Here is an 11,982-nt window from a genome sequence, read left to right on the forward strand (position 1 = left end):
TGTACAATGATTTGATCATTTCCCCAAGTCATGGGACATATATATTAGTAAAGACAGATTTAGCATCAGCAAGAGAAAGCCCTTCTCCAACTGGTTTAACAATGAGGAACTTCATTGTTCCATGTAACAGGAAGCTGAGGACTAGCACAGGATCCGGGGAAGGATGAGGGGCTCCTGCTTACCTTGTGTGCTTTCTACTGGATCTGCCTTCATCTGTGTTGGCTTCATTCTTAGATTGTGAAGCTTTGCGCAGTGGCAGTATCGTAGCCAATGAGGTTTATCCGAGGCGCGATTATTGCTAATTGAAAACATTCTTAGGTTGTGAGCAAGATGCCTGCAGCAGCTCCCGATATGGCAGTGTCCAGGGGACCAAGAAAGGGCTGTCTCTCCTTGTGCCTCCTTCTTAGGACCAAGAAGCACTTTCCCAAAAGCCCTCAGTTTTTCTTTCACTGGAATTGACTAGGGCAGGATCACATGACCATCCCTGACCCAGTGATTGGTAAAGGGAATTTGTGTGGCGTGATTGAGTAAGGCTAATCGTTTTGGGGGCCCTGACCCTGCTTCCAGATTCCTCATTTCACTTACCCTTAGTCAGGCTAATCGTTTGGGGTGGCCACGTACCTCTGAAGACACACCCAAATTTCAGAGTCACGTGGTGTTCTAAGATTCATTTCATTTCATGCTCTAATGTCAGGTTGGTTAAAGATCTGATGGCATTATTAGGCACCTCACACTAATACCAAGCAAAGTTCAGGCTGGTAGGAGGGGAGATGGAACTTCTTTGGGATGCTATCAACTCTTAGGGTTACTCTGCCAGACACATTTAGTAAGGGATGCCCACTATCCAGAGAAGCAAGTGATCCAGGGATGATAGCAATCCTCCCTTACATTTAATTTGATGTGAGTCAGAGAACATAAAGCAGAATTCTGGATTATTCATATGAAACTCTATTAGGACCTAACTACTACAAGGTAATTATTTACAAGAGTCTCCCTGTGCAAGGCCAAATTAAAAAAAAAAATGGACAGTTTTTTTTTTTTCTCACGAAACCAGTTCCTTCTCAATCTTTCTCATTCCTGTCCACTTATATGCCTGAGCCACAGACATGGCCATCAGCCTTGATTCTCCCCCATCCCTCATCCTGCAGTTCTAATTCATCAGTGAGATCACACATTCTATTTGCAAATGAAGCAGAATCCCTCCACTTCTTTTCAACTGCGTTCTACCTTCCTCGTATTAGCTCTGTGGCATGGGCAGTGGGATGGGTTGCCTGATGATCTCAGTGCACACCCTGGCTCCATCTGTGCTGCTGTTCAACCCTCCATTCCTAAAACAGCCTCCAGTGGAACCTTAACACATGTCAATTGCACATCGCTTCTTGAAACCTTTTAATGACTTCGCGCTGCACTAAGAATAACATGCACTCTCTTGGCCATGGCTGGCAATGTTCTGCAGGTTGTGACCCTGTGTACCTCTGCAGTCTCATCTGGTGCCATGTTGCCTTCACTCCAGCCACACTGGGCTGCTTCTGTGGCTTGAACAGAGTTAAATTGTTTCCATCATGGGGTCTTCACTTATACCGTTCCCTCTACTTTGACCATCGTTTCCTCTGTTCCGTTTACAGCAGCCTCCTGGGCTGGTCTCCTCCTAGTCATTACTTTTTCATCGTGGCTTTCTCTTCTCACCTTGTTTACACAGAACTGCTCCTTTGGAGGAACAGAGGGGTTGTAATTTTAACCTATTCTTTGCCCACATATGCCTTTCCTCAGTTTGTAATTATGTGCCTTTTTGTTTCCCTATTTGTTATCCTTATCCCTCTTTAGACCTGATGCTCCATGAAGGCAGAGGCTATGTTGATCCCATTCAGAACTCTACACCATTCTTAAGAGCAGGGTCTGGGTCCCAGCAGGTATACTCTATGGATAGGAGCGCCATGAACAAATCCCCTGTAAAGCGGTGATTCCCTTGAGTGGAGGCAGTCTCCCCGCATTCCTGGCTGCATCTACACCACATACTATGTCCTCAGTACCTGTTAATTGTTAAACAAATGGATATCTCTTATCAGAATAATAAAAGTTAGCGTTTGGCTCTAGATTCATGAAACATAAGAATGGATTTCTCATTATTTGAAGAAATTCAATTGTATCGTTAGCAAACATTCAGCAGAGCTTGTGATATTTTCAGGTAAGTTTAGTACGACTCTGGCAAAATAGTGCAACACTATTTCTTTAATGAGGAAAGAGAACACTTGAAGAGTTAGGAAGTCAGAAGAAAATAATCACGAACAAAGAGAGTGGGAGAATCACTTCATCTAAATTTAACTTGATGTATGAAGCGTCCTAATAGATTCATGAAAGGTTAAAAGCAACTAGAGATAAACCTCTGGTGAATATAATCAAAGATAGGCCTTGTCTTTTTTAGGGTCCCATTTTGGACTACTTCACGGCTAGTGAACTGTTTGTCCATGTTGATACATGCTAACACTTACATCGTATTTGCCATATGTCAAGCATTCTCTTAGTACATTAACTCATTTAAGACTTCTACAGTCCTATCAGAGAGGTTCTATTATTATGCCTATTTTATTGAAGCATAGAGAGATCAAGTGACTAACCAAAGATAACATAGCTAGCAAGTGGATTTCAAACACTGACCTATAATTTTTGTAGAGCAGAAGACTCCCTTAGATCACCACAACCCAAGAAGCTAAATAAGAGTATGAAGGAGAGTTTATAAATGTTAATGATCACTGCCTTTTCTATGGTCCTTGTTCACTGGGTCTCACAGAAAGGAGCACTGTCAACAATTTAAAAATAATTTTAGGCATGCGCAAAGTAATGTAAACACATGAGTGGATAAAACATAAAATGAAATGATGGTTTGCACAGCTCCTTAGAATAGAATCCTAGTAGTACTATTTGACTGCTGGTCACTAATTGATTAATAAAGTAGGGAGAGATGAAGAGACAGGGGCCTTCAGGGGAGCTGGCCCAAACCGAGGCCAGCTACGCCTGCTGTGCTCTGCTTAGCTCTGTGACCTTTACTGCCTTGGATATCAGATTCTTCAGCAAATTAGGGCACCAGGTTGGATGACCTCTAAGTCTGGCCAACTATAGCCTTGAATGACTCTATACAAAGGTACCAGTGTGTTAATAGAAGAACAAAAGTTGTATTAACTCTCCTTTTATTTTAGACTGAAGTTTTCAGGAAGCCATCTTAATTCTGTCAGTTCTACCTCTGTAATGTGTCTTGCCTAGACAGTCTTCTTTAGTTTTAATTTCCCCTGAACCCACTTTTTACATTGTCCCCAGAGAGGCTTTTTGGAAATAAAATACTTGGCCTTATCATTCCCCTGCTTAAAAATCTTTAGTAGCTTCCCTCTTCCCAATACAAGATGTTCATGATGAGATAGGAGGAGGTGTTCCTACCTTAAACCCTGTACTCTTGTGCACCAAGCTATATGCATCCTTGGAGTGTTCCAAACGATTTCATATCCTCATGCGTTTTCTCTGGTTGTTCCTTCTGCCCCGAATGCTACCCCTCTATGCCCCTTGGTTGTATGGTGAAGATTTTCAACACTTAGGAAAATGTCAGTTCCCCTATGAGACTTTCCTGTCTGGATCTCTCGTGTAACAGGTTCCCTTTCTACCTTACCACAGATAGAATGGACTATTCCTTCTTTGGGGTCTCCACTGCCCCCAGACCCTAATTTTCTATTTGAGACACTTCAATACTTGTCTGTTGACTCCTTCTAACATTGCTGACCGTAAAGAACAATGTTACATCCACTTTTACTTTTTGTTGTGTTTAGCATGGTGTCTGATAACATGGTAATAGCTGATTAATTATAAACGGATGAATAAAAGCATGAATAGAGTGAATGAGTAAACATCAATTGTCTAAAAAGTCTATCTTGCTTTTAAATTTTAAAGGCTTTGGCTGAATGCATTCCGAGATGGGGACAGATAAGAAAAAAATGTGAGTAAACAGTGGAAAAATTTTGTAGGGAGGAGGTCTTTCATTGCATCGTCCATATTGTTTTCAGCTGCTTCTGCTACTATTATTCTTCTGGCTCTTGGAAATAAAAATTTTAGAATTTTCTCGTGCCTGATATGGCATAAAGGCTCCAATATGTCTTTTGAAAATATTCTTATTTCATTTGGACAGAGAACCTGAAATGCTGGATAAGAGGGCATATGCTACATTGGGAATTAACTGGAGAGAATAGTGGCTCAGAATTCAATAATTATTTTAGGCTGCCTTTTCAACTTCAAGAAACCCAGACACTTATATGATTTTGCAATATTGCAGCAAATGGACCAGAGCACAGATTCCAATATGTGAAAGATAGATTTTACACACATGCTTACATTTCTGATTAATTTATTCATTATTCAACTGACATTCATTGAACATCTTCTTCTGCCAAGCACTACACTAGATGCTTTGGATTAAAAAAGTGGATCAGAGGATAGCACTTTGATTATTCTGGACAAAGTCCTTGATGCTTGGAGAGGCATTATATTCAACGCTGGGCCCATGATTGCCCCTACCTAAACTCCCAGGAATCCCATTTCCTGTTGGACGTCTTGCTGGCTTTATCCCATTTACACAGCCCTCTGCTAATTCCTCAAATACCCCAAAATGCTCCCACACTTGGGCCTCAAAAAGGTCTGTTCCCTGCTTGTATCCTTCTTATCAGAGAACTCCACTCCTCTTTTAGGACTTAGTGTAGATGTCAGTTCCTTAGAGAAGCTTTTCCTGATCCCAGGATCAGCTCAGCCCTTCAGACTGTAGACACAAACCTTATTACAACCACAATTAGTTAATAATGCATGTAGTTGTTTAGCATCTGGTTTCCTGTCGGAATAGGAAGTATAGGAGGGGGCCATCTGTGTGTCCCTTTTCCCTCATGTACTTCCAGAGTTCGGCACTGCGCTGGTATACCGGTATATACATTGATGCAAACAGTGGCCTTTGATAACCGTTTGCTGAATGAGTAAATGAAATAATAATGGCAGAATTACTAGCATGGACCACTTCCACCCTGCCAGCTCACAGCTTGAACCCTGCTGTCCCTTTTTCATATAGAAATGCTTGGTGACGTAAGGACACCCACTCCGAGAGGCTCTCAGGGAACAATTCCTTGTCTTAAAGAGCCTTGTTACATATTTGAGCTTAGTGATAAGGCCCTGTGGCTGCTGGCAATACTCTGGCTCTCTCTGTCTGTGCTAGGTCCTTCTCTGATGAAAGGAATGGAGAGGAGGGAGTAATTGATCACCCTGCCCAATCCAACATAATCTTAGAAGCATAGGAAAAGATCAGCTTTTAGTATAACAATAACAATCTCTTTCCCTGCATGGAAGATAGAATTGAGTTACTCATTTGTGGTTAAAACAGGACTTGTAAAATAACCAATCTAGCAAAGGCAGTGAGAATCAGAAGCAGAAACCAAAACATGTAACAATTTATTTTAGAAAAATGTCCTACAAAGCAATCTCACAGTCGAAACTCGAAAGGCCCCAGATATAATCACGTTCTGTAGAGGCCCTTGAAATTGACTCCGGCACTGAAGGGATTCTAAGCAATATTACCCATGGAGGAAGAGGAATGGGGTATCGATCACAGTGTCATGTTCCACCTCCTTCTCAAATTACAAAGTTGGAAGCAGTCCAGAGTTGAGGAATGGTGCCCTTATTCTGCTTGTATCCACCCTGCACGGGTTAGAAGGGTCGGCTAGGCGGTGTCTTCTTAAGGCTTGTTTTCAGACAGCCCATCTCTCATGATTATCTCAGCATCCCTACTCCTGGCCAGAAAGATGGCTGCCCGTGAGATCTTTTCCTGGATGCCTTCTCATTTCTCTGTATCACGGTGGCTCTAAATATCAGGTTGCCCTAAAGTCTCTAAAGTTTTCTTTTCAGAAGGGGTTTGTTTTGGGAAGTCTTGCCAAGCACAGAGAGCACAGCAGAACACAGCATCTCCTTCCTCCGCGGAGACGCACAAACTCAGTATGACATAATTTCAGCTGAAGCTTTGTCTGCTTACGTGACTTTCAGAAATCCTATTATGATAAATATCTGGGGATACTGTTTTCTATGATTCTAATCAAAATCAAAGTTGTACCCATTCTCTTAAGCCACTGTCTTGTACTCCCTAGTGATTCCAAGGGTCCATATCCTTTAGGTGGAGTTTTACCACCTCTTTGCAAGCTAAGCCCTTTTGGTTTATCTATACCAACAGCCTCAGTGTCACCTAGGTGAAGTGAAAATTCTTGGATACCATCCCAGACCTACTGAATCATAGTGTGGGAGTGGGGCCTGCGGTCTGTATTTTAACAGATTAGCTAGGTCAACTTGTCTGAAGTTTACCTTTGTGTTGACTGAAATAAAAAAATAGCCTTCCTAATCAAATTAGTAGTTCAAAAAAGATTAGGAGGCAGTGGTTTAAGCTTCCCAGTACAAAACTGAATAACACAGGTTAAAGCAACATTATTTACCTAATCATAACAAATGACTGATCATAAGTGGTTTTATTAAATGGGTTAATATGTGTAAAATCCTTAGAATAGTGCCTGACACAGGATAATGCCTGGTTCAGAAAACCGTCTACTCTTTCTTTCCAATGCCCCAGGCTAGAGGTTGGCACCTAAGGTGACTTTGCGGGATGTCAGCACCCCTGACAATTTGCAGCACCCTACACGCGTGAGGATGACCTTCTTCTTGCCCGTCCCCTGCCCACTGCCGGTGGGCGTTGACCAGAATAAGACATGGATTTTTGCCGGAGTAAGCCAAAGAGAACTTGAGTTCCTTTACCACGTGATTGAATTCTGCATCTATTTAAATCTCCAGCATGAGTGTTAACACGAGAGTGGGCTGCTTTAAAGTTTCACCCAAAGACATTTCTGTGGCAAGGGTCAAAGGTAACATGTAAGTAGCTGAAAAATTCCGTGCTTTTCCAGGGCATCATGAATATCCCCACTGCAGCTACTTCTCTCTGTTACAACTGGTGTAGCGGTTAAATGGATGGATTCTGTATTTGAACAGAGATGCATACAAATTCCACCATTTACTAGTTGCATTACCTCAGCAAAGCCACGGAACATTTCTTCATTAGGAAATGGGGATAGAGTGGTTGTGGAGATAAATGAGATAAATGTGTTGGAAAGTGCTTACCACAATGCCTAGCATGTAGTCAACACTATTGCTGTTACTTTAAATAGATTTGGAATGAAGAGGGGGGAAAAAGATTAACATCCTATTTCAGAAGTGCCTTCCCCCACTCCCATCCCCAAGTTGGAGAGTCTGTGCCTCGTGCCAGAATCATCTTGCAGGATAGAGGTTATGTGCCAAGCATGAAGGGAGTGCGTTTGTAGGAGAAATAGAAAAAGACGAAGGGAAACTTTGTCTTTCCATATGCAGACACTTGCATAATATTTCCTTCTTGAGTTCTTGAATCCCAACGAGAGAACTGAGCGTGTGTTTGGGAAGAAGACTCATGAATTAATATTTTTCCCAATAGAGAAGCTCACAGAAACTTTGAAGTGTTTATTAAAGAGTTGATAATGAGGAGAAAACTTTTTGAAAATCATATTAAAAAGTACCTCCCAAACTGCTTCAATAATTTAACCTTGGAATCACAAGACTCTACTGGAATAGAAAGAATACATTTTTCTCTCTCCCCGCGGTCCCTGGTGTATCACATGCATGCTGAGAGCAATGATGGCCTCTTTCTAGGAGTTAGTGGTGAAATGATACTCTTTTTGTGACCAATCGAATAATTACTAAAGTTGAAATTTGTAATCCTGATATCGAATATTTCATAATGACATCAATTTAAACTTAATACTGCTCTTATCTTTTGACAAAAATAAGGTTTAATGTGCCTTTTCTCCTAGAGGGGGTGAAATAAGGAAAGACTTTATTATACAAGATAATTAAAATTCTTCCTGAGGTTAAAAGTGATTTAAAAAGAATCACAACATGAGATAATTAGGCCTTATTAGACACTTTATCTGCTTCACTGAAGTCACTTTTTCCAGGATGATAAAATGTGCCTTTGTCTTTTTTTAGAAAGCTGGATACCAAATTTGGGGAAAAAAATGATCTTTCCTCCTCCTCTTAGACTCAGCACATGACTGTGTGAATGGATTTGGGGAAATAATTTAATGACAGGGTTACAGTTTCCAAAAGCTAGACCTTTATAGAATGTGATGGTTTTCCAGTACTTATTCATTTTTCTAGTGGAATTACATTTTATCCTCTATTTTTAGTTGGTTAATAGAAAATGATATGAATTTGTGTTTTCTGATTTTTTTTTTTTTTTCCCTGACAGGCAGAATAATAACAGATTAGTTTGGGGATGTTTAACAAAATCCTTTTGTCACTTGACAGACTCGTTTATGCTTTCTTGTGTCATAACAGGTAAGGCAAAGAATGTCAGTGTTTGTATTTTTAATGTCTAATGAACATGTAATACAGGTTATTACAATAACCGTGCAGTAGTGGATGGTATTTTTTAGATGAAAAGCGGTTCGGGCATTTAAAGCACATGATGTTTTTGTAAAAGGAAGCAGGTACCCTAGGAGCATGGGAGTTTTGCCAGAGTTCTAAACTGTATCCCTACATGAGGTCTGATATTGCTTTTCTGTTCTGCTTTTAGGCCCAATGACGGGAATGCTGTGACTGCCACCCTCGGCTAATGGCTCTTTGAGCCTCCAATGGATTTTAACAATGTTCAATGCAACTAGCAATAAGTGAATCAAATAGTGCTTGTTTGTGCCATAAATATCCAACTTATTTTTATCTATTGATCCGTGAATGAAAAGAAATTGTTATACTTTGTCTTTAAGAGAACATCTCAGTTCTATTGACAATGACTAGCTACATAGGTTTATCAAATCGTTCTTTCCTTCTGAGTGACCCTTTCCTTTGGGGAAAGGCTAATGTCTGGATTAGTGCATGAAGTGCCAGGTAAAATATACCGATCTTTTTGGTTAAAAGCTAGGTACATAGAATTGTTAAGTAAAAGTCCATTTTAAGGGAAAATATCTAAGGGAAAGTAGTATGCTTTGACGGATAAATAGCTTCTGTCATACTTTTACAGGGTCTATTGTAACTGATATAAAGGAAATTGTTGCTTTAAAAGAAAACTTAAACATTAAAAAAGAATGGGATTAATCCGAACTGTGAGCATCAAGGGTATCCATTAAGGAAGGTTTTAAATGTTTTCCTGTATGTGTACCTGCTACTTTTCAGAGTACAAGTGTTATATACATTTTCCCTCTCTACTAAGTGGATAGATCCTATTGGCAAGAGTATGACATCTTTAAGGTCCTAGTAATGGGTAAGGGTTAATAAAAAGGTGAACAAAACTTGAATGTGCAGCTTGACAAATTATTACAAAGCAAATGAACATGTAGCAACTACCCAGGTAAAGAAATAGAACACTGCCAGCACAGCTGATTTTTGCGTATGGATTCTGAATTGGTTAAACTTGCTATATCTTTATGAGTCCTAATAATTGGTGGAAACTTTTGGAATTTTCTGTACACACTTACATCATCCGTGAATAATGAAAGTTTGGTTTCTTTCTAATCCTTTTGCCTTTTATTCTGTCTTTGCCATCCTGCACTGGCTAAAATCTCTAGCATAATGCTGATAGAGGTGACAACAGCATCCGAATCCTTCCCCAATCTCAGAACAAAATGTGTAATATTTCACCATTGCGTATAAGGCTTGATTTTTTTGTCACTTGCTAATATTTACCTTGACAAGATGTTGAATTTTAACAGGTACCTTTTCTGCCTCTCTGCAAATCATCCTAATATTCAGTAAATACACTGGATTACATTGATTTTCTAATGTTAAAACAACTTTGGATTCCTGGGGCAAATCAAAGTTGGCCATATTGTATTATTTCTATGTATAGCCGGATTGGATTCAATTTGCCAATATTTTATTTAGAATATTTGAATCCCTGTTCATAAGCGAGATTGGCCTGCAATTTTTCTTTCTTGTCCAGTTTTGAGACCAAGGTTATCTTGACCTCCTAAAGTCATTTGAAAAGTGTATCCTCTTTTTCTGATCTCTAGAAGATTTCTTGTAAGATTTAGAGTTATTTCTTTCCTAAATATTTAGAATAGCTTGCTGGTGAAACCACCTAGGCTTGAAGTTTTCTTTATGGGAATGTTTTAAATTCTATTTATTTTTATGTCAGCTTTCTAAGTTGTGTTTTTCTGATAATTGGTCAATTTCATCTAAATTTTCAAAATTTTTGGTGTAAGTTTGTTTTTCCCTATTATCATTTTTAGTGTCTATAGCTTCATCATCTTCTTTCCTGATATCTTTTGTGTTTTCCCCTTTTCCCTCATGATCAGTCAGGTTCTCAAGGTGTTTATAAATTGGGCTTTTTTTTTGGTCCTTCTCATTTATTGCTTTGCTTTCTGTTACAATCATTTATGGTCCTCCCTTCATTATTTCTTTCTTTTTACTTTTTTTTGGGTTTAATTTACTCTTCTTTTTCTACCTATGGATCTGAAACCTTAGCTCATTAATTTTCAGGCTTCTCTAATATAAGCATTTAAGCATATGTATTTTCCTTCTGAATCCTGTCATTTCTGAGTTCCATGAGTTTGGATATAAACTAATTGTGTTATCCATGAATTCAAAGATTTTCCAATTATCTTTTGAATTCTTCTTTGACTCATTGATTAATTAAAAGTGTATTTCTTTATTAAACCTTATGGAAGGATTTTTGGAGTATCTTTTTCTTATTAATTTCTAACATAATTACAGTGTGCTCAGAGAATGTACTTTAAGATTTTGATTCTTTTAAATTTGTTGAGATGGTCTTTCTGGTCGAGTATATTCCAAAGCTGTTTCATACATTTTTTGAAAAGGAAGTGCATTCTGCAGTTACTGAGTTTGGGTTGTTCTATAGTATCCACTAATTCAAGTATGATCATCTGTTCTTCAAATTTGCTATATTCTTACTGATTTTTGTCTGCTGCTTCTTTCAAATACTGAGTTGGGTATATTAAGATTCACTAATATGATTGTGAATTAACCAATATACTTGCATTTCTGCTGCCTTTTGTTTTATTTTGGGGTTACGTTATTAGATGTGTATGATTTAGAATTGTTCTACCTTCCTGCTGAATTGAACATTTTATCATTACAAAGAAACTTCCTTGTCTCTAGCAGTGTCTTTTCCCTTAAGTTTTACTTTGTGTGGTACTTACATGCTACACAAGCTTTCTTTTGGTTCATGTTTGCGTGGTATCTCTTGTTACATCTTTTACTTTAAGCATTTCTGTATCTTTATGCTTTAGATATCTCTTTTAAAAAGTGTAATTTTATATTTTCCTTAATCTAAACTAACAGGTGTTGTCTTTCAATAAAAGCTTTTTAATCCAGTTACATTTAATGCACTTACTTATATATTTGAGTTTAAATACCATCTGCCTATGCAGCTTTTTTTATCCTGCCTGTTCTCTCATTTTATTCTTTTTCTTTCACTTGAATTGAATATTTTTAAAAACATAATTCAGTTTCTCACCTTTACCTTATAAATTTGGAAGTCTATACTTGTTTTCTATTGTTTTAGTAATTACTCCTAGAAATTACAAGTCTTATTGACTTACCAAAGTCCAATGTTAGTCAAAACTGACTCTTCTCCTAGAAAATACAAGAATCTTAGATCACTTACACTCCATTTATCATGTATGTGACCTTTGTCATATTTTTTGTATACTTCATTCTCCTTCAAAATATACTTTAAATTCTACTAACATTGTGTGTTACTATTATTGTTTTACATAGTCAAAATTAATGCTAATTAAATATCCACATATGTATGTAGGTGTAGAGAGAGAGAGAGAGAGAGAGAGAGAGAGAGAGAGAGAGAAAGAGAGTGAGACAGACAGAAGGAAAGACTTATTTCAAGAAATTGGCTTATGCCGTTATGGGAGTTGTCATGTCTGA

At 38.5% G+C, this 11,982-nt stretch overlaps 1 pseudogene; it reads left to right on the plus strand.

The window, feature by feature from the left end:
- The first annotated feature begins 241 nt into the window (after window positions 1-241).
- LOC132664898 (U4 spliceosomal RNA) lies at window positions 242-318 on the plus strand (annotated as a pseudogene).
- The last annotated feature ends 11,664 nt before the right edge of the window (window positions 319-11,982 follow it).

Source organism: Panthera onca, chromosome F2, assembly GCF_046562875.1.
Source record: "Panthera onca isolate mPanOnc1 chromosome F2, mPanOnc1 haplotype 2, whole genome shotgun sequence".
Taxonomy (NCBI): Eukaryota; Metazoa; Chordata; class Mammalia; order Carnivora; family Felidae; genus Panthera; species Panthera onca.